The following is a 22816-nucleotide window of genomic DNA, read 5'->3' as shown; positions in this document are numbered from 1 at the left end:
TTGACCTCCAGCCACTTGCCAATTGAAGGAGCGTCAGGTTTTTTTGGCCACGTTTGTGTTGCATCGTTTGGAAAAAACTCCTCGTGTGAATTTGTAGCGTGTGAAATGCACGTGTTTGTTTTGGAAGCGATGGAAAAAAAATAAATAAATAAAAACATCATACACCCCAGAGCTGAAACTGTGCGGAACAAAACATGGCATTTAAAAACTTCGTGACACAATGTGATCGACAGTTTTCACAATTTTGTGACATTTTGGAAACTCAAAAAAATATCTACTTCATCTTCAAATGAATCTCCTGTGAAATGAAATATGAGGTTCAGCCGTTGCTTTGGAATATACACAACATCCTGACACGCTGACCTGAGGAACAGCTTCCTTTTTAATCTGATAGCACTCACCTCCAGCGTATCGCTCCCACTCTGCAGTCCTTATATTAATGATGTTTCATAAGAGAAGTGCCATTCAGAAGGAGGTCATGTCTGCTAATAACAACGTTCTCAATAACTGGGAATAAAGGCCGAAAATGAATATGAATGAAGTAAATCATTAAAAATGGTTCGGCTTGCTGGAGACTAATTAGGGTCTTTATTTTTCTTTTTTCTTTTTTAAAGCTTTTGACGAGGGTTAGGCCTCAACCCTGGCACGGGCAAATGTTGGCCTTTTGAAAGACAGATCCAAGAACAAGGACATTTCAAAATGATAAATGTTTTATAATTATTTATGTAATTATAGACAAGTGTTGAGTGACGATGTAGGATGTGTTTTGAGTTAGGGACGAGACGTTTGTTTAGATTTTTAGTCAAACAGGTTTCAACACCGTCTGTTGGTTGGTTTGTAAGCACACAAGCAACAGTCTTCACTTAAAACCATATAACGTGATACGGACGATTTTATTTTCCATTATTTGTTCTTTCATCCCTTCTTTGATATTCCCAAATTGTTGAGTTCAATTACCCAGATGCAATAACGCACAGATCAATCCAGGTGGTCATGTTGAGAGACATCAAGACCGAAAGTGTCTCCTGTGATTCATCGCCACATATACACAGAGATGAAAAGGGAAACACCGCAACAATGGCAGGCGACGCCACGCACCTCTGCGAATTGGAAAAGACGAGATAAAAATAGTCTCGAGGCTGTAATTCATTATGAGAATTTGGACGGACATCTTTCCTTATTGCTCTGTCTTGTTTGCAGGAGGTAGGCTCAGTGTGAGGAGTCCTGTCGGGGTTTGGTTTCCATTGTTCCTCTGCGTTATCTCGTGTTCTGTGCATGTCCCCCCCCCCCCCCCTTGTCTCCGAGGGCCCTCTGGTTCCTATTCAGCGAGGCCCCAGAGACACATGCAGCACTGTCTAAACTCCTGTAAGTGGGACACCGAGACGCTCAGTCCCAAATAAAGGAAGGTGAGAAGAAGAAGAAGAAAAAAACAATAGAATGAAAAAGGCTTAAACCTCAAGATGAATATTTTATTGTATGGACATGTCTTGGTGTCCAAACCACAGAGACCACGGCAGAGACGTCCTCTTTCTCCTGAGGGTTTTCTTTGTCTACCTGTTTTATGCCTTTTTGTATCTCACCTAGCAACCAAATGATTTTACCGTGTATCCAGTGGCGGCTGAATTAGGAGCAGAGCCAGTTTTGCATGTGTGTTAAAATCCGTCTGATAAATTGACCCAGTGTGCAGCAGCACGAACCGCTCAGTTTGGCCCAATTCTGATTAACCCATGAAATGAATAATAGATTTACCCAGTTTCAATCCACTGTCCGTGTGCTAATTGTTCATTTATCTGTACCTTTCCTTTCTATGAGAATACTTTTTCCCATTTTAAACAAAAAAAAAACATTAAACTCCACGCGGCCATGCATTCTGCCACAGGTGCAGTGGGACCTACGCTGTCCGATTCATTGGCGAGACGTCCTCGAGCAGCCGTCAGGGGGTGTGAGGCACATTCAGCACTATCGGCCACTGTAAATGCAGATAAATCAATATCCACAACAATGCCCTGTATAGCTTTGGGGTCTTTCCCAGAAACACTTAAATATGCAGAATCAAATCGTCCTGACGTCCATATGACAGTGACCTCAATGAAAGCATGGTGCTGCCAGAAATGCTGTTGAATGAGGGGCTTCTTATTCAAACCTGCGCTGCTTAACCTTGAGTAGAATCAGTTCTCAATGAAAACATAGATAAAATATTCACACTCACCCGGAGACGTGACGATGTTCAACAAAACAGTCCAGGATTGTCTCGTAGCGTCCTTTCTTAAAGCGTCGGCACACTCACGTGTTAATCGTTGCAACCATGACAACAAATGGACCCAGACCAGAAGTCTTTCTGCACCTGAACAACTTTTTCTTTTTAAAATTTAACAGCGATGTGTTGAGGTGTTCAGAAAGAAAGGGACAGAATGACAGTGTCATTAGATCAGAGAAGAATGAAGCTGTGTGCGGCGGAATCGAACAGAAAACAGTCACGTGCTCGGTGCCAAAGGTGAACGGGGACGGTTCAGTGTTTCCAGTGCAGGTGAGATGTGGTTTTCTTCTCCCAACACATAAACGCAGCCTCAGCTATTATTCCACCCAACAGGGATTAATAGACTCGACTAAGCTCAGCATCCTTGATTGTCTGTTTACTTGTTTTATTTGCATGGTCGGTTTTAAGCAGGAGGAGTATTTGGATTCAGGAGCTTTGACTGTGTGGCACTCAGGAACCTCGGGGAGGCACTCGTCCACGCTGTCGGACTCTGAATCTCTATCAAAATTCATTCTTATTCAAATTGCACCATGGTAGCTCATAAACATAGCATTAGATTATGGAAATGAGCGGTCTGCATCTCTTCTCATTTAATTCCTGTTGGGAGACGTTTAATTTAAACAAATAAATAAATAACAGGGCAGCATCAGGTGTTTGTGAAGGGTATTGTGTAAACGTGGCCAGTTAGACTGAATAATAATCAGACTATTTGACTGTGTGCGTTCAATCACCCATCACTGAACACTTCATTAAAGCTTTAATAGTCTTTTAAATATGTAGGACACTTGACTTAAGGCAGATGCCAGGGAAACGTTCTGCTTGTCATTCACAGTGTTGTGTTTGTGGCTCGATAAACTGCAGGTATCCAGTGTTTGGCTTTTAAAAAGAAAAGGAAGGAGTAACCGCTGACCTTCAAGTGGTCCTCCAGTGGTTTAATGGATACTGGTACTTTACGAGGGCCCAGTCGTCCTTCAGCAGGGTTCTAGTGGGAGCTTTTAGGAGATTTCACTTGTTCTCTAGGTGGTTAAATAACTGTTAAGAGATTCTGCTGTGATGCGATGGACATTGTTGCTTGAGCTGAGAAATAAAACAGTATCATTCAAGTCAGAGGGGGATTTTAAAACCACATACCTGATTGGGATCCACAACAAATAACACCTTTTAATAGATACAAGCACGTCCATCAGGCTTCTAAACACCTGAGGAACTGATGATATGAACTGAGGATGTTCTGGAGACATCTCATCGTTTCTTTTTGTCTCCTGATCTGTCCGTCCTCTCTTTCCCCCTCCCAGACTGTGACTTATTGTAATATGATCACTGTGGGGAACTCATCTCGACCTCCGCCCGCCCGCCCCCACCATGAACTGACCTTTACGTCCAGAAATTCAGCCGGATTATATCAATTAAATCTGCAGAAACCCCCCAAAAAATTATGTTTTATTCTTCGGAAAATATGCACATGAGGTTTCGACTACAAAGCAAGGACAAGAATACATTTATTTAATTTTCCGACAGACGTTTGGTTTGGAACAGAATTCATCCACACGATATCCCTACAGAATACTTCTTATATCTTACATATTAACTTGAAATAGGTGGTTTCCAGACAGAATTGTGCATTAGAGGGATTTTTTCCCAGTAACCAGATTAATTAAAGTAAGAATCTGTTTAAATGCCACATTAGCATTGAAGCCCATTTTCCTGAAAACATGTAATTCTCCATGTTACCATCGAATCTGTTAATTTGCTTCAGCTCTATCATGTTGTCATGCATCCATGAATGGAAATGATCTAAACCATAACTATAATAACGTTCAGACTGTCACAAGATTCACAAATGATCTGTTTTTCTCTTTTGCTGGTAAATGTTTTGACCCAGAACGTCAAGGTTGTCGTCGTCTCTGAAGTGAGACTCTGTGGCTCATTACGTGGAGCTCATGGTGTCAGGGGGCGCTGTATGTATGGAATATTTATCTTTCTCTGATGCAATTTTGACGCTTCATTTAATTTCAGTCAACTTAGTGTCTGTAGTGCAAGAACACTGCCAATGCAATTACTGACAGAACTTCTTCACCTGAATATTCATGCCTGCTGCAGCTAAACTGAACGACAACAGGAAAAACACAAACAACGCAGAAGAAGCATTTAGTAGAAGAATATTATTCCTTGATTATAATCAAGAATAACATGAATAAAAGTCATTCTGACGATGGTTATTTGATAAGTATTATTTTTGGCTGCGGTCGTATTCACTTGTCAGGAGCTACTGTCTTTTTCTGAAATATTTACTGATGGGAAATTAAGTAAGAAAGAAATACTGACCTTTGTATCTTCCGTCATGAATAAGATATAGTTTATTGGCTTTCTGGAGGATGTGAGTGAACGGTGTTGGAGGCCGCGTGGTGTGCTGGGAGTAGAAATGTTGCCGTTCAACTGAAAAAATAACTAAAAACTGAAAGTAGGTGCAAACCTTGTTGTCTGGAAGCATCCGCCATTGCAGTGTGTTTAGACAGATTAGGGTTAGGACACCGCTGCTGGCTCTGGACTCCCGCTTGAATATTATTACTCATTTCACATCATTTTATTTTTGAGTGGCACTTCAGCAGAAAAAAAATAAGCATCGGTTGTTTGTGTAAATTGCCTCAAATAATCAAGTAGTAAAGCGGGCAGTAGTATGACACTCTGCAATCGTGTCGGGACAAATTACACTCATGCACAAATAATTTGAATAGAGGAAAACATTCTATCAGAATTGTGAATGCAACGGGATTATACCTTCTACTAACATTATGACAGTATTTTGTTAAAGTGCGTGTTTGTGTAGATATTGAACATATCAGTCAAATATTCACACACGCGCTGTTTGTTAGAGTAGATCCTTGTCCCGGTCACTAACATGGTTCAGCCCTACAACCCTGAACTTTTACAGAATCCAGCCTCAGGTTCGCACCATGATGGCGCCCAAGAGTAAAGCCAAAACATCTCAAGCGCCCCCTAGTGGCTTGACGACCAGTAGAGGTCATAAACCGTGCCTCCTCCATGTTAGCAGGTGGGACACAAATCAATTTAAAAAGTCAAAATACCTTTCTTGATTGAATTTAAAGGTAATATTGAGCCTTGGCCGTATGAGCTGTGCTTAGTTATTATTAAGACTTAGTAAATAGATGTAGGTGCATGTGAGTGTAAATACTAAGAAGCATGGATGCTTTGTTAAACCTCCAGAACAAGTCGTGCTGAGTTCAGTGTGTGTATCTGACAACTGAGGCGAGGAAACACAAACCTGATGTTTTTGACCATGACAGTGTCAACATTGTCTTTTTCAGTGAAACCCTTCATTTACACCACTTTCCTTGACTCACTATGTAAAGTGTGGAGGTCACAGGCCGACTCTTTACTGTGCGTCTGAGTAATCAGGCCCGAAGCTCTTTTATTACAATTTGTATCATACATTTCTTTTTTATATATATATATATATATATATATATATATATATATATATATATATTCTTACAAGATAAGTGATAGAAATTCATATTTCACTGACACATATAAACAACTGCCAGTTCGAGTGAGCTAACTTTACCTTTACCTGTCCTTGCCCTCAGCTTACACTGTAATTACGGGAATTGTTGTTGTCAGCGCGAAGCGTGCAAGGTGGCCCATTTAGTGTGTCCCCATTTTCAGAAGGAGCAGTGAAACCTTCACCTGATTCTGCGTCTCAGGTATTGGAAAAGTTTCTTATTTCCCTTTCTGTGGCTCATTACTTGTTATTACATGTTCTGTGTATTCACTCGAGTCCATAAATCACAAAGACATCGAGGTGACAAAGCAAATACGCAACATTCACCCCAGAAACTGCCCTGAGACAACAGTCAATCATCTCCACAGAGGTTCAGCCTGTTGCTATTCAAGTCATTATGCTCAGTCGACAGATTGCTTCATTATTCTAATGAACCTAATTACACCGATAACAACTGAATAAACACGTTCCGCTTGCTTAAAACTGGTTTGTTGTGGCCACCATTTATACTTTAATATATTTTTTCTAACACCGCCTGAACTATTATTTTTGCAGAAAGTTGGAATAAAATGAAAAATTTAAAGCCGTATGAATAAAACATGTCCAATACCTTTGGTGCCTGTTGGTGGTGGTGTCCAGAATGTTTGATTGACATTATATTGTGAATCAGTCTATCAAACCATGGCTATTTAGCACCGTACAGCGGCGGAATATAAATGAGACACGGAGCCATAGGATGCTGCACTGTATGAATATTTTGCGGAATTGTACAAAATTAGATGCAAATGGTTCGATGGAAATGTTGCATTTTAATAAGCTCTGTATTCTTGCCCTAGACACAGGGTGCCAGATGAAAATGGCAATCCCAACCCGCACATAGAGGAACAGTGAATTCAATTAGCAGAAATAATGACAGGAATCAGAACAGTTCATTAAAGTGTAAACTACAGGAAGATATGACCCGTTTCCCGCTGCAGCCGCGGCGCCGGATGGATGTTCCTTCGTGCCCTGCGATCACACAACCTCATTCACTCAACGTCACTCACTCTCCCTGACAGGCGTCTACTGTACTCCGCCGGGTCCAGATTAGCAACATCCGCGGCACTTTGTTTATTTTGCACCTCGAGTCTCGTCTACGATGGAGCATCTGTGAACTTGAGAGGGAGTCAGGGAGGAGATCAGAGCCAAACAGGCCTCAGCTGTGTGCCACTGGCCAGTTTCCCCCCTCGGACTCTTGTTACTGTCAAAAAAAAAGGCCACCTATGTCCCGGCGTGAAGACGTCCCGCCAGGTGGAAGATGTGACACCGATTTGTTGAGCTCATAACATCAGTGGGAGCTCTGGGCTTTGGTTTCTCCACAGCAGTGCAAAGCAAATGTTCAGGTTTTTAATTTGGTTCTAATGCCGGCTCTTCTTTTAAAGATGCATTGCTCTTGACAAATTCATATCAGAACATGAATTAATCCACATGTGAATAGAGTATTAGTCTATATAGGGGCGCTCCGAAGGCTTTTAAGTCTCGGAAGTGCATTGATACTTTCGGTATCGTCCCAGAATCAAAGCAATGCAAATGACTCGCATTGATCTATAATTTGAAGGCAATTCATTCCAATATTTCATGTGGCCTGCGTTAGACAAGCTGAGCGTCTCCGGCTTGTAAAACTTTAGTGCTCAAACAATACTCGATCAATCCGAAGTGCTTTGAGGTTGATATCTGCGTCACCAAGTTGCCATCAGAGGTGATACTTTAAATTAGCACACAGATAATATAAGGTAAACCACACTGCAACAATGGCTAATCACAGCTCTGATGATTCCACATTCACTAAAGTCTGCATCTTCCATAAGTCTGTAATGACTGAAGGCTGCAGACAGATTACATGTCTCCGTGCAGCCGCAGCACAAATGGTGGCTGATTATCCAAAGTATGATTAATACCCAATGCCAGGAAACCCTGTTTATATCAATACACTGTCACTGGGATATTTTGCTCTCTCCCCCAGGTATATCAGCACATGATGTATTTGAAATAAATGCCTGTCATGGAAATAAATTTGACAGACAAGCTGTCAGCTTCAATACATCCTGGGTGGTCTCCTGCATTACAGTACCTGAGATGTTCATTGAAAGAAAAACAACATGCCGATGGGTTTCTGACTAGTTTCGTGCACTCGCTGACAGCAAAGGACTTGAAGGGCACATTGGTTATTATGTTGCATGAGCATATTTTTTTATACATTTCCCTCCTGGTTTGTGTCGAGCCGTCGAGAACCTTTTTTTTTTTTTCTCTTCTACCGCTCGCTGTCATTTCACAGTGACATTGTTGACGCATTGTCCGGCATGACAATTATTCATTTAGCCGTTGAGCTAACAGCGGTGTTTGTGGAATGGGATATCTTTAGCACGGGGATCAATACAACGTGGTGCATTTCATTTCATTTCATTTCCAAATGATTAATAACGAAGAATATTGAGGGAAATCAAAGCAGTGAGTCGGCAACGTGCTGCGAACAACGGCCTTTTCTCTTCACACAGCAGAAACAGATTGGATGTAATAATGAAATGACAAATGTCAGGTTGGGATACCATGTGTTGAAACATTATTTGCGGCCAAAACAAACTCATGTGCGAGCTTCCCCAGCTTTACCAGAGCGGGTTGGATGAAACTAAAGCAAGAAAAATGAAGTGAACAGTTGGTCTTTATCAACAGCCGGGTCATTTATTCTCTTTGTTTAAATATAATCCGATTTCACATTTGTTATTTATTTACTAATGTATGGTGCATTATTGAAGCACTTATTAAATACAAGAATCAACAGAACCAGACTTGAATTAAAAAATACTTCAAGAGGGAAAAACTAAGATTCTTACATGTGCGGTCATACATGATGCAGACAGTCACATACAGATGTTACCTCCAGATGTGGACTTGAAGACAGGAAGTGGGGAACAACCTTAGAGTGATTCCTACAGTATATATATATATATATATATATATATATATATATATATGTATGTGTGTGTCAGTAACAAAGGCGTAGTGAACTGAATACCTGAGATGTTTTTGTCTGTCAGTGTTTGCCTGACTTCTCCACAGTGCATTCTGGGTAAAGCTCCCGCCGCCTGTGACCCTGGTTTGCTCTCGGTGCTCAATAAGCTGCAGCAAATGGAATTAAAGATTAAAAAAAAACACACATTCCACTTGGTCATAACTATTCTCTCTTAAATAATGTGCTGACTGAGAGATCCCACTCCCACGACTAAATTAAAATTAAACACTGTGGGTTTTATTCATGAACAGAAAGTTTAAGTTTTCTAGAAATACATTTATATAATATATAATAATAATAATATAATGTGGACGTTATGTAAAATTTGAGTCGGATAATAAGAAGCGCAGGGTTCTCTGCTTTGTGTGTGAGCGAGAAAGAGATTGTGCACTTGATATAGATTTTTATGATGTTTTGGGCACAGATTGGTTTGAGGCTAGAACGCTGGCGTCACGCTGGAAAGACACCCGGTAATAATTGGTGCTGGCTCGCTCTCAAAAGCTGCTGGAGGATACCTCGCCATTACATTCCTCTGTCGCTCCTCTCTCCAACTAAACACATAACTCCCAGTTGAATGATTGCAATTTCGAGCTATTTATGTGCTTCTGTTATTGAAAGCAACAAGTTCACACCCCCTTCAATGGGGGGTTGTCAAAAGTCCTCCTGGGAGATGAAGAAAGTCGCTAATTGAAGTAGACGAGGCAGGTGGAGGCAGAGCCGCTGCGACAAAGACGAGAGCTGCAGCATCACAGCACAGAGCGATGATATCTGACGGTTCAGGAGAATCTGAGGGTGGATTTTTCCTTTAAGCCCAATTTGTCTCCAGAAAAGTCAAACAAAACAGAAGGTAAGCCCAAATCAAACACTCAGGAATCCAGGGAACCTGAAATTAATTAATCTTCTGCCGGGTAGCAACTCGTCTGCAAGCAATTTCAGTTGCTGAGAAATGAAATACGACCGTTCTGAACAAACAGGGATCAGCAGGCGCATTATATTAAAAGACACTGGTCGGACTATTAAGGTTACAAAAGGATTCTAAACGTGGGTAGTTTTTTGTTTTTTTTCAGAGATGAAAAGAGGAAATGTTTGCCGTCCTTTACCGACAGCTCACCATGTAGAGGCTTCAAGCACAAAAATAAAATGTAAGTGGAGCAAAGGCGACATTTGCTTGACAGTGGCCTTGGAAATACCAAAGCCACTGGAATAAATAATGTTTAGAAGAGAAAGGAACGCCCGAGCTGTCATCGCTGCGAACTCAAATCCTGAGTTTTCTGAGCGAGGACTTGACAAAAGCTTGCAGCGTTCACGATTCCTACCGCGGACGACGGACTCCACATGACAAGTGTCGGGATGAGCAGGGATGAATTCTGTGGAGATCATCGTTCAGTTTTTAGTTTTATAAATGCGACTGTTCCCCCAGTTTCTTTCTGTCATCGTCGATAATGATTAGCATAAGTGGCAACGTGTTGTTTGTGTCAAACGGACGCCAACTGTGATTTATCGATCCCTATATTGTGAGTCAGCTAAGGTCATGAGGTAATGAATTAAACAGCAACACTCAATCCGCAATCGTTTCACAAATAGATCGATGGACGTAAAATTCTGCAGAAGCACAGATTCAGCTGAGCCATTTATATTTTCTCAATTTAAATCGTTCTTCACAGCAGAACTCACGTGATCACGTCCCGAGCAGTCAGAACGGGGCCCGAGGCTCAGACGGGATGAGGTCCTTTTAAGAGTGTCGCACTTTTTGTTGTTGCCTTTTTTTTTTTCATGAGCCCATTTTAAGAACTGAATTGAAATTACGGGATGAAACATTTTGTGCCGGGAGAAAGATGTTGTAAACCAGAGAAACAAACAGTTATTTCTCCCTTTAAGCCGTGTTCCCCAGTCCAAATGTTTGCTTTCACTATTTTTTTTTCCTTTTTCCTTGAGAGACGGACATCAGATTTGCTGATGGTCTTTCAGAGTTTGAGGTTTTGACCGGTAATTGCTTCCCTGTAATTAAGACCCTGTAGTTATCGGAGCAATTTGTCAGAGTTCTTTGCAGGAACAGGATGTGTGTCACTTTCACATGTTGTAGAGACGCGTTCCATTAAAAACCTTTTTTTAAAAGGGGTTTTGGCTACTTAATTAAAATTCATACCAATCAGGCCAATCGGTGAAATGTCCTGCAACAGGAGCACAATGCTAAGACATGTCATTTTGCAAAGAGCACTGTCAAATTCCCACATTGGACTGGCGGCCGCTGCTTAATGCATATTGCTCCATTCAACTCCATCGAATGGCAGTGGGGGAAAAAAAGTGGTTAGGAGTTGTCATGGTGACGAATGCAACTGATGTAGTTGAGGAAATGCCCAGAAGATTCTGTGCCACAGCAAGAATTCACAGCACCAAGACAGAAATCAGCGACGCCATGCTGATACACACCCTGGGCCAGCAGCGCAAACTGTTGTCAACCAGTAAATACACCCTGATCCCCAGAAAATCTGTCGTCCTCCATCCTGTCACCCTTTCTTTTTTTTTCAATATCTTCTCCCTCATTGTTTTTCTCTCCAGTACACAGATGCAGAGCTTTATGGAGGAGTGACATTTCTGACAGGTGCACGAATAAAACTTTTCTCTCTCGTTCGTGCAGAAGGAGCAGAGCAGCTTGTGTGAAGGAAACCAGACCACATATATAAACCAAATACTGTCCAGTGAAACTTCTCACATCAGAACTGCACATTAAATATGAACCAACTTCATCAGCATCTATCTCAAAGAGTATCTAAAGAGCTTTTTTATTTTATTTCATGCTTTAATATCTGAAATATAAAACTGTGTAATTACAGTTTGTGTATCAGGACAGGTAAATGTAATTTTCTGCTGTAGATATAATCATAATATCATTATTTTAATAATTATACAAATCACCATCTCGCTCTCTTCAAATCTACCATATGGACTTTTGCTGCGTTTTTTTTCCCCCCGAGCTGATAATCACCTCCAGTCTGGAAGCGTCTCTGGCCTCTTCCTGTGTATCCTTCAAACTGCGGAGCTACAGCAAAGTGCAGATAATGTGGGAGTGCAAGCTGTGCGTCCGCCAAGCCCCTGGAAAAACTGATTGTAGCAATCAAGAGTCAGGATTAGACCACATGGCAGGAGTCAGGTTCAGAGGAATTGGTTTAAATTTACTCCCACAAACACACACAAGCACAACTTGCAGATGAACTCTTCATACCCACACAAACAACCCGCACACTTGACGCCTCATACACTCGTGGTGATTTCTACAGAAAATCACAAGATTAACTTTTTTATAGGTTACGTCTCGACGGCAGTTTACTTAGAAAATATCAGGAAATCTGTAAACCTGCAGAATATCGTTAGAGCACAAGCAGAACAAATCTACTCTCAATCAGCGGTTGGTTTTGAGTACAAGCGCAGGGTCTTGTTTTGAAAGCGTTTTAAAATCTAAACAGGAAATCGACAGTTCTGGTAAAAACAAGGAGATGCGTCATGATGCGTGCTCTCGATATTACGGTTCCATCCCCCGAGGCAGCGCTCCAGAATATTCTCGCTTCACTGCCGAGGTGTGGAAGTGGAGACATGTCGTCCATCTTTATACACAGTCAATGATATCAAATAAGTAAATGGTCTTAAAAGAAACCGATCCCTTCAGAAGCTAAGCCTGGATAAACAATAACTGTCGGTAACAATATTAAGTGAGAGTAGCTCCATACAGGCAAGTTAGACCTAATTGATTGAAAGCTTTTCTCCACCTCCTTCGGCCGCCCTCTTGCTCCACATTGTATCGGCGAGGACACCGATGGCTTCCTCGCCCGGTGTCTGCTGGGTAGTTCTGTCAACAGATCATCCCCGTCCCACTGGGAGTGAAATCAAACCCGAGGTGGCTGTCCTCTATCTTCTGTCATTTCTCATTAAAGTGATATGAATCAGTCCTGACACTGTGTAATTGGTAAATGGTAATTTCTGAGAGGAAATTCTCGCAGTGTGCGGAGAAATCACACTTTGGATTTGAGATAGGACGGATTATGACATGAGGCGAAGACTGGAGCTTAACTGCCTCTTCCTACTGTCTTTTTTTATTGTATCTGATAGCCAAGGATTCCACTTGCTCAGGAATCACAGACGCTGGTTATCTAGACACTCTCCAATAATGACACCACTGGGTTTTAATATCAGTTCCTATACATCAACTCGGTGTCTTTTAAAGTCAGATTTTTACAAAGGAAACATTTTCATTGACTAACTCTAAGACTTTATACTCACTGTGGGAAAGAGAACGACCCATATGCGTGATTTTTCTTCAACATATTTAAATCATATAACGTTTTCCGTGATCACAAAGGTTTTTGGGAGCATTCCTTGATTTCAAAACCTGATTAAAGTCACTCATTAATCAACTGCACTTCCCGCGAATTAACATTAACATCGCAATATAGAGATAAAACGGGAGATAAAAAGACTGGGGCCCAAGCAATTAGGAACTTATTGCTGCACAAAGACCCCCAGAGGGAAGACAGGGAAGCTTAATTGGTTTCAGGTTGGTATTGCATTCGTTAGAGTACCAATGCAGCAGATATACGCCAATCTGCTGCCTCTCCTTAAGCATAATCTAGAATTAATCAGCACTCTGACACTTTCTGAAGGAGCATGCATTTTCATTACCAGTATATATATATAATACATATTTTTCAGTAGTGCTAAGTAGAGGCTTGCATCTGCACAACAAATCTCCCAGCAACAGTGGGAGGTGCAAACATGGAGGTCCTTAGAGGAGAGGTGGAGTGAAGAGGTTATCTCAATATAAAGCAAGTAGAATGTGTATTCTTTCAAAGTAAAAGCAGTGGACGGAATTGTTTTTGATGTTTGAATAGTTTATAGACGCTGGTGCTTCTTTTCAGTTTATATATCGTCATATTTTTAACATAAAAGAGCAGCACATCCTCTAATTGAATATTTAACTATAATTAGAACTCTTGTGCATTTTGTCCCAGCTTTTGCTTTAACATGTATTTCAATAATTAATCAATTCTCAAAATAGCAGCAAAATCATTTTTATGTGGCTCAATTATTAATTTCAGCTCAACTGAAAAAATCTTGCTTTAATCCTTAAGTATCCAGCTTTGTCGTAAATCTGAATGTCTTTGTGCTCTGCTTGCTTTAAAGCTAACTAGCCATCAGCCAATGCATCTAATCATCAATACACCAACAACCAAATCAATTAGCGGCACTTAAATTAACCGTGTCTGCTTAGTGTTAGCTGTGGTGCACAGAACCGTCATCCATCACTGACATGACAGCTATGGCTGCTTCCACTCCTCCAATATGGCGACGCTGCAGAGTGTGTGTCACCTGAAAGCCCTCTCATGTGTCGCTGCTCGCGCTTAAAAGCAGGATTTGACATTTCCTATTAGCATTTGAATGAGTATGCTACTTTAAGCAATGCTCCTTCTTCTCAGGCTTCACTGAATGACAAGCAGTAAGTTTAAAAAAATAAATAAATACATGCAGTGGTTCGCAGCTGCACTCGACGGAGGAGGTACAGTTAAGTGCTGCAGCGCCTGCGACACAAATAACATCAGGATTCAGCATCAGTCAAGTAGAATGTCACTCACGGGCAATGCAAATGTTATTTCCTTGGCAGAGGTGATAAAGCTTTTTAAAAAAAATGTTTAAATGTGAATTATAGATATAGAATTTAATTTGGTTTAGAGATCTGAAACAACGAAGTCTTGATCTGTAATAATATTCAACATGGTAAGACAGAGAGGTGGAGCAGAGACACGTTTGTTTGGAGGGGATTAAAACTATTTATTATATATATATGAATAAATATAACAACATATCAGCATAATCTCATCAGTAGAAGAATCCCCCTAAAAAACTTTACAGTGGGAAAAAAAGGAAACAGATATTCAGATGTCGTCTGTTTTTATTTATTATATGCAAGACATTTCAGTCAATCACCAATCAATGTAGAATGCATGTGATTTTTTCCCCCAGTAAAAACGTATTGAACCAAACATTAACTGCATAAATATTGACGAAAAAGAAAAGGAACTAAAGAAACTGACCTCGCATCCTAATCAGGGATCTCTGCTGCAGTTGTTGTCAGAACACATTGACAAGTCCAACAAATACTGATGCAACCTGACCAATGCGTCCGAAACTATTTAGAATCTTCTGGAAAAAGATGCACAAAGAAGAATGCTTTTCGAATAATTACGTCACAGTCAGATGCAGGATCTCCTGACAGTGTCCACGGCGTGCAGAGCTGTGACTCCGTGACGCTGTGCTCTCAATCTGACTAAAGTTCCTCATGTGATACTGAAGAGAGAAAATAATAACGATGAGTTGAGCCAATCTAACCCTTGCACAATGGTTCATTGACATGATTAGAAGTAAATAAAGTAATTACCCATCCTGCAGTCTGACAAAGCTCCTGCATATAAATAGGCATCATTATAAGCTACAGTGGATGAGTTGCTGAGCATTTCTACCTTTGGTGGAATATGATTTTGATCTAAATTGATTGCTATGGGATTATCCAGGATTTATTAAATATTAAGGCATTGACTTCCACTAATGTAGATAATTAGGGTTTATTCAAAGTCAAAACGAAATTGGCATAAAATGTGCATGGAAAGTGATTCATTACTGAGCTACTAGTCAGTTCATCAATTATGATTTTTCATTACATATAATTAAGAATGCTCGAGCTGAATTGGTGTGGTGTAAAACTCTCATTACCCTGTTATTTGGATTAACAAATACATTGTGAAACGTTTTGACGTACACTGAATGGAGAAACAGTTTCAGCGAAGTCACAGCGAAATCGCAAGATAATTACAGATCAGCAGAGCGCCAGTTAAGGGATTTTCGAGCGCGTCGGTTTATTGGAATTTAGACGCGCATTGATCAAAGAGGTAAAGATTATCTCAGTGTGCGCTGCCGGAGCAGAACACTGGGAGGAAAAACCTCCACAAACAGAGCAGCAGCGTGTTCGACAGGTTCAGGTACGAGGGGTGAGGAATGGATTTCTGAGGCAAATACCAACATTGATCACTATTGTTGCTACTGGGCAACAGTGTGTTTTATATAAATGTCAGCTTCTCTTTCTGCACACACTCGTTTCCCGACCAACACACACACACACGTCACAAAGTCGCACCTGTAGGCTCAAATTATTAGCCGATGCAATTTATGGGTCGAGCTCGTGCACTGTAAATAAAGATGGACGACATGACAGCGACACAGTGGAGCTGAATCATCTTCTTCTCCCCCTGTTGGCCGGCTGCGGTATAGATCCATATAAACCCGGCCTCCTCCACGTTACTGGATGGGACATCGACCAAACCAACAACTCATGAAGTTCATTATAAAACAGAAGACGATTTCAGAACCACACACCAAAGCCACCGTAGAACCATTGTAAAATGTTGACGTGGTGCTCAAATGGAAATATCCCCCTGTAGCTAACACCCCCGAGCTCTCAGACCAAATCGTATTTTAGAAATAAAAGTGAGCCTTCCTTGTTCAACCTGTCGTTTGTAGGGTAGAGCGCCAACAGAGGCAAACACTTATCGGGAAACCTCTTTATGAAGTGTCGAGTGCAGCTTTAACAGAAAGAGAACCGTCTTTGAAGGAACTGGCGGCACATCACTCACATTGTAGAGCTGGCAGAGACTCCAGTGCCTTGCTCGGAGTGATTGGTGATTAGCGAATGTTTTGTCCCCGCCACAGATCTGGGTAATGGGAATGTAGACTCCCCCCCGCTGGTGCTGGGGAGTTAATCACACAACAATGGGGTGCCGAGGAGGGGAGGGAAAGGTAAGGATGAAAGGGGATGGGGTTGGACGGAGGCTCCTCAAGACAAGGCCCCGAGTTTAATTGCCTTTGGATAATCTTATTGTCTGGTGGTGTGAGCGGTCGACTCTCTCCCCATCCTTCTCTTCAGAAGTCAAGTTACTCAGAAAGTCTGTTGATTCAGAGCAACTCCGTGACGGAGGGAAGACGAGAGGAAGCGGAAGGGAAGTTAAATTGATAGATTCATAGAAAGGTGGAACATTTCAGCTCAAATAGTTTAAATTGTGAATTATGCTTGAGATTACCCTGTTGTAAAACCTCGCTCCATCACAATTGTAGAATACCAGTGGTGTCGATGTAAGATTCTGCAAATACTTTGTATTTGACTGGTTTTATTGATTTCTTTTATCAGGGTGTGTTATATTAAAGCTTCTACTGTAGTAGCAGTAGTATTATAAGATGCAGTAATAACAGACATATTCATATTATCAGTTATAAGATAAGATCAATTCTATTGATCTTCACAAAAACCTACTAAAGCGTTTGTAATGCATCCTGTATCTTTGTCGTTGGGATTGAAACATGATGGTATGAGAGCTACATCAACATTAATCCGATGCAATTATATTCCACGTCACATTTTAGCACCGGGCCCTGCGAGACATTAACTGTCATATGCGAAACATCCTCTTTTAATTTTGGCATTGCAACTAATTGGCTGTGATAAAATAGATCCATAATTAATGCACAAGTTGGGACTTCTGCGATGGTCACTACAGCACAGGGCTATAAAACTAAGACTACAGTGCATAACGGGTAATAATTATCATCGTCCTTGTGAGAATAATTTCCAGGTTGCTGTGTTGTTGCTCCGTGTCTGACATTTCCCTCTGTCTGTCCGCTGTGTTTTGCATTGGTCCTTTTTTCTTCCTGGCTGTGTAGCTAATAAGATTTCCACAGACCTGACTGGATTGAATGAACGGTGCTAACAAATAGTGTTTTATGACAAGTCTGGTGTTTACGTGACCAAACCAGCTTTAAATAATGCGAACCACAAAGTTTGTTAACACCCTGTATGTGACCTCCACTGAATCTACGCTAGCACGTTGGCTTCATCTGTGTTTTCTCACATTTGTCACATAATTGCTTCAGTGTTAAAACCATCATGTGTGTAACCTCACATAACTCCGGCTCATTCCTGATACATAAATAAAAACATACCTGGGTTCTTGTAACGAGTTGTGGCCCCCGTGCTCCAGCCCGTCCTGTAGCGGCGCCACGCCAGCTGCTTGAGCATAATTACAAACCCTGTGTCTTTGCTGGTCCAGCTTGGACAAACCAGCGGAGGGGAAAGAAGAGATGGATTCTGGCAGGTTGCTTTTTCTTTTTCTCAACATCAAGCACTCAGTGACGGCCAAATCCAAATGAATTAGAAGTCAGTCAGTCATCGTGTCCTGTTCGGCGGTGTGGTGATGAATGAACCCCTCTCTCGACGATGTTGACTCGTCAAACACAGACTTACGGTTTGAGATTAGCTGAGGTTTTGACGCGCTGCAATCAAACAAGGTCCACAGGTGTTTCTCGCACCAGATGTTTATTACCGGCTGTCGTGTGGTTTGGACGTGATTCATTGTTCATGCATTGGACTGGTCTTCTGTGTGATGCATTCTTTGTCGGCAAGGAAACATCTGGGATGTTTATCGATGTCAATCAACAGCTTGACTGAGTGCGTGTGTGCGTTTAGTTAATTTAACTCAGATTTCACTCAAATCCAGCAGCAGAGAAACTTTTCACGTTTCCTGGCCAAAATTTAAAGACCTACTTAATTTTTACAATTCAAGAAATTATTCATTGCACGTTTGTTGATTTGAACTATCGTCACCGGCACCGAGCCACACGGCTGTTAAAGCTATCAGCAGGCCACAATGTAAGCTGAATGCTGGTGGTTGCCAACAACAACAACAACAACAACAGAGGACGGAGACCTTACCTCATTTGAGGGAATCCATTCAGCAGTTTTCAACAAACCAGAGAAATCCTGATCTCCTTGGTGGAGGTAATAAACACTTCACCAATCAAAAATGACAAACGACACTCATCACCCTGACGCTAATGAGTCCATCTAGGTTCTCATTATTCCACAACCAGAATGTGGTGGCTGGACAGAAGGAGTATTTTAATGTATTTTTCCTCTGTCATGATCGATTTCATAGTATTTTGAGTCTAAATAACTCACGTACTAACACGGGCCAGTTATCTGTTGGAGAATATGATGGACAAACGTGATATCATCCACAAATCTTCCACTTTGCAACTAAATCCTTTCAACCAGAGTGCGGCTGCAGCAATGGGAGGACATGAATCTGTTGTAACTCGTATTCATCTGAATGATAACTTCATTAGGACTGGACAGAAAATAGTTATATCCATTATGACCAGTGTTTATTATTATTATGTTGTGTCGTTTGAAGAATGTGCAGCACGTGAACGTGGGGTGGTGAGAATTTTAAGTAGCTCTTACCCCCTGGGCCACTAAGAGCAACGTGTGAAAACAGATTTTTTCATTTTCAAATATAACACCTCAGAATGTCGGCAGATGGCAGGTCCCTCTTTTATTCAGAGGTGGTTTTCTTTATAAAAGCTCCAATAAGAGCTTCTGCAACAAGCTTTAAATGGGAGCTGAATAAGAGAAGTCTTGTGGCCCCAGTGATGGTTATGTGGTCGGGTTCAGCGCTGCCGGGCCAAAATCGGTAAAGTCTACAAAGTCTACACGGAGGAAGCAAGTTTCTGCCTTTACCTGCTGCAAAAAAGTAGCTGTTCCTTAGGTTCCCAGCTACTGCTTTGTTATGAAGAATTCAAGCTCTTGGTAAGAGGGAACTGCCACCTGCAGACTTTTTGGAGATGTTATATTTGGTGATGTAAAATGTGTTCACGTCACATCCAGCCAGGGCCGAGTTGTACATCTCAACAGAATGTCTCCAGAAAGCTTCTGCTACAATCTGTCAAGTGGTGCTGCAGCGGTCGACCAATTATAGCTGCGAGAAGCGAGCAGCTGTCTGGGATCTACAGACTTCTGTGCCACGATGTCTCATCCTGCATTACATACGTATTCCAATGTAAAAATGTGATGTTGTACAGAGAGACACGGATAAAATGGAGGAGAACGGCTGAATAATAGCAGGACAGAGAGAGGATTTCATACCCAGTGATCAGAGAGATTCATTATAGCCGCCGTTAAGATAATCCCCGGGATACCGTCTCACGGCCGCGGACGGTGAAGTGACAGTGCTGCGACTCTGAGGTGATCAAACTTTAGAATTCAGAAACAGACACCGGTGTGCTGACGACTGAGTGGATTCCAAGGTAAGCGGCATCCGAGCCTCGGCTGCTCCATGAGAAAGAGCAGAATAACCTGAGAGAGGGGGGGGTTATTAGATTCCACAGCAAATTGCATCATAGAAAAGGAGCTTCTTAAATCATCAGAGGTTTTCCACTGCGTGTCTGAGGCCGTGTGGTAGTCTGAATCGAAAAACAGTATTTTTCTTCAATAAAGTATATAACAAAGCTTCGCAGTACTGGGAGGGTTTCCACATTTTTCAACTTATACAAAACTTCAATCAAACCTCGTACAAAACTTCAGTCGTGGGGAAACGATGAATTCTGGGCACACACACACACACTACCTGAAGTCCCCACAGCAGCAACAGTCTCATCAAACTGAAACTTTGGCACCTCCATGCGAAAATCCCCGCGGTATGCCCCCAGCCATAATTTGACTGGATTCTTGTTGGAGGAGATAGGTAAATGATTATTTTGAGTTTGAGCGAAGCGGAGAAAATTGGAACAGATGCTGGTGGAAAGGACTCAGTAATTCCAATGTTGGGCAAATCAATGCAAAGCGTAGGGATTTTCTTTTGAAGAATAATGTCTCCAAAGTCCTCACAGGGAGACGAGCGTTGGTCCATGACTCATCCACCAACATGGAGGAGGTGGGATTCATGACCTTCGCTGCAGCCACCAGGTCGTGATCGAGACACTTTGGGGACATGAAGAGAAACTTAAATCCACGAAAAGAGAAAAAGGAATGAAATTGAATTGCATCGTCTGTAAACATTTAGCATTTATCCAGTATCAACATTTTGGAACTTGGCAGATACATTACAATTCCTCCTAATGTTGATTAAAGAAACATAATCCAGGCTGCATTGACTTTCCTTCAAAACATATTTGCTGTGTGTAGAATATGTGACCTCGGTTAGAATTAGTTTCAGAGAACTTTGGTCCTTTGTGAATCTGCAGTGATATTTTATTTATTTGGAAGCCCCCAATGTCTAAAAGTTTAAAGATTAATTAAAAAAGTTATGATCCTATTTATGCTGTGTGGATGTACATAGACATGTCTCTTAAAGAGAAAGTTGAGTTTTCATTGTCAGACTCCAGGAAAGTAACTTTAAAAACAAACTGTAGAATAGATTCAATTATGTCTTCATATAATTAAACTTATTTAATAATTTGTAATTCTATCTATCTATATATGTCGGTAGAACACATAATGTTTGTATTGTACTGCACACAACACCTGCCTCATATGTTTTACTAAATATAATCACAGTCTGTGTCGGCGTCTTGAAACCATTTATAATATTTATAGTGTTTGAAATTACCTGATGTCTGTTATTTTCTCATATAACGCAATCTTGCCCTGCGTGAGTGTAATTGTGTAGATTGAGGGAAGTTACTGGATTGTTCAGGCCTCCTCTGTCCATGATTACCAGCCAATCAACACGCTGCGACTAACTCGAGTCAACAATGAATCATAATTTTTAATCTTCCTCCGCTCGCTCGCCCGAGGTCAGAGGCTATAGGAAGCAAAGGAACACTTGGGTGAACCGAGCCGCCGTCACTGACTCCAGATCAGGAACAGAATATTATCCTGTCATAACAGAATGTGTCTCGGTTGCTCTGGGAAAACAATAAAAAAAAATGATGACAGGTTCTTTGCCTATTCCCCCGTTAGCGTCATGTTCAGTAGGCCGGTGTATCAGAAGTGCGGTTGATCTCGGGGAGCGCCGGGCGGCTGATAGTGATGGAACATGCTCCGCTCAGTCGGTGTTTCAGGAACTCATGCATGATTGATCCACACGTCGCCGTCATGTTGAATGAGAAATTGAAATTGATTTCTGAAGGATGTTATTAAGATCCTGGGTTTGACTTTTGAAAAACTGGTTTTCAAATGTAATTATGGGAATGTTATACAAACTGGAAAAACGCATTACGCTCAGTGGTAGGAATTTAAAGGCAGACGATGCACTTCGTGGAGACTTGTTGGGCTCGGGGTTTGCTTACTTATTCGTCTGTGTTTCCATTGTGTTTTCTGTTGCCCACTGCCAGCTGCTCACATTTTTATCTCGTCTGCCTGATATTCCCCAGCTCTCTGTCAACCTCTTACTCGAACAGGCTTTCTGCCTCGTCTCAAACAGGAACCTTCTCTCTCAGTGACTCTCTGTGAGTTAAGTCACATATGCAGCAAATATTTAAAAAATCAGTTGAAAGAGCCATGACCCCAATCGCTCCGTTGTACGAAGCTAACGAGCGTTTTGTTGGTGTTTGCGGCCGTGAGGTTCACACTTTGTTTCACAACTCAACCTCTGACTCGCATTAAGATTCACAGATTTGCTGAGTGTCAGAAATGCAATGTTTTCATGAATTATGAATGTCAGTTTAGGCAGCGGAGAACAGTGTCAGGCTTACATATGCACCATACGCAGGTTTGTTAGGTCCCACGCTGCCACTGACGTTCTCAGATTAAGTGTTGAAGGTGTCGGATGTGAAATCTCACATTCTGTTGGATGCAGGTGCAGAATGACAACATGTTATGTCACCATCCGATCATTCAAGGACCAATTAACCACCAGTTCACAATAATGAACTGTGAACATTACACCCAACCTTTCTAGATTTGACCGTCCAGGTCATCTGCGGACAGTTCTGTGATTTCATTTGACTTATTTTGCAGAGCTGGCCACATTCATATGAAGTGAAATAGTTGGTAATGGACAAATTCAAGGATATGGATGGTTACACCAAGACTCTCTCAGCTCGCATAGCTGTCAGTCAGCCGTCTAACTGGATTTGATGGACCGGAGGAGTTGACTTGATTCTCCAGATACTA

The sequence above is a fragment of the Paralichthys olivaceus genome, chromosome 17 (genome assembly GCF_024713975.1).
Source record: "Paralichthys olivaceus isolate ysfri-2021 chromosome 17, ASM2471397v2, whole genome shotgun sequence".
Lineage (NCBI taxonomy): Eukaryota > Metazoa > Chordata > Actinopteri > Pleuronectiformes > Paralichthyidae > Paralichthys > Paralichthys olivaceus.
Note: the sequence above shows the minus strand (reverse complement) of the source record.